Source organism: Physeter macrocephalus, chromosome 4 (assembly GCF_002837175.3).
Source record: "Physeter macrocephalus isolate SW-GA chromosome 4, ASM283717v5, whole genome shotgun sequence".
NCBI lineage: Eukaryota > Metazoa > Chordata > Mammalia > Artiodactyla > Physeteridae > Physeter > Physeter macrocephalus.
In genome coordinates this window covers 62,717,382-62,718,538 of record NC_041217.1, presented here as the reverse complement: position 1 = coordinate 62,718,538, position 1,157 = coordinate 62,717,382, and positions in this window count along the sequence as shown.

Sequence of the window (1,157 nt, the reverse complement as noted above, 5' to 3'; positions counted from 1 at the left end):
CACACATTTATGATAAAAACTTTCAGCAAGCTAATAAAAGAAGAAAACATCTGCAACCTTATAAAAGTCATCTACGAAAAACTTACAGTTAGTATTATACCTAACAGTGAAATAGTAAATGCTTTTGCCCTAAAAAGCAAAGCAAGCCCTATTTACTAAACAAAACAAAAATGTTCACTTTAATCACTTCTACTGAACTTTATACTGGAGATTCTAGCTTGTACAAAAGGAAAGAAGAAAAAAATAATAGAAATTGGAAAAAGGAAGAATCGTCTTTATTTGCATATGACATGATTGTGTATGTAAAAACTCCTAAGTCAACTGTAAGAAAACTACTAGAATTAATAAGTGATTTTAATAATGCTGCATGATACAAAGTCAATATACAAAAATCTATTGCATTTCTATACATTAGCAATGAACAATTAGAAATAAATTTTTAAGCAGTACCATTTACAATAACATCAAGAAACATAAGATCCTAGGGATAAATTTAACAAAAGGTATATAAGACTTCCATTTTAAAAAGTACAAAACAGGAGAGGTTTCAAGATGGTGGTGTAGGAAGATCCTGAACTCACCTCCCCCACAGACACAACAAATCTACAACTACAGGTGAAATAATTCCCTCAAAAGGGGCCTGAAAACCGGATAAACAAAGCCTCCACAACAAAGGGTAAAAGGACAGCATCCAAATGAGTATGAGAGGCAGAGATATGGTCTCAACAAGGAAAAACCCACACCCTAGCCACAGTGATCCACAACCAGAAGGGATCACAAAAGTATGGATCTTTTCCCTGAGGAGCAAGGGATTTAAGATCCACATCAGGCAGCCCAACTCTTGGATCCTGCATAGGAGAGACCCCCCCAAACACCTGGTTTTGAAAACTAATGAGGAATATGTCCAGGAAAACTGTGTAACTGCAGGGAACAACGACAACAAAAAGAACACTTTTAAAGGGTTTGAGCATATGGTTGCTAGACCTTAAAACTGGCACAAAAACACCAGATTGAAATGCACATGGACTGTACGTGAAGGGAACCCTCTTACTAATTTTGAAGCATCTGCCAGAGAGGCGGGAAATATTTGGGATGTTCCCCAGGGACTCAGAAATGAGCGGGGAGCCCTTTTTGTTCTTTCAGGCTACTTTGCTAAT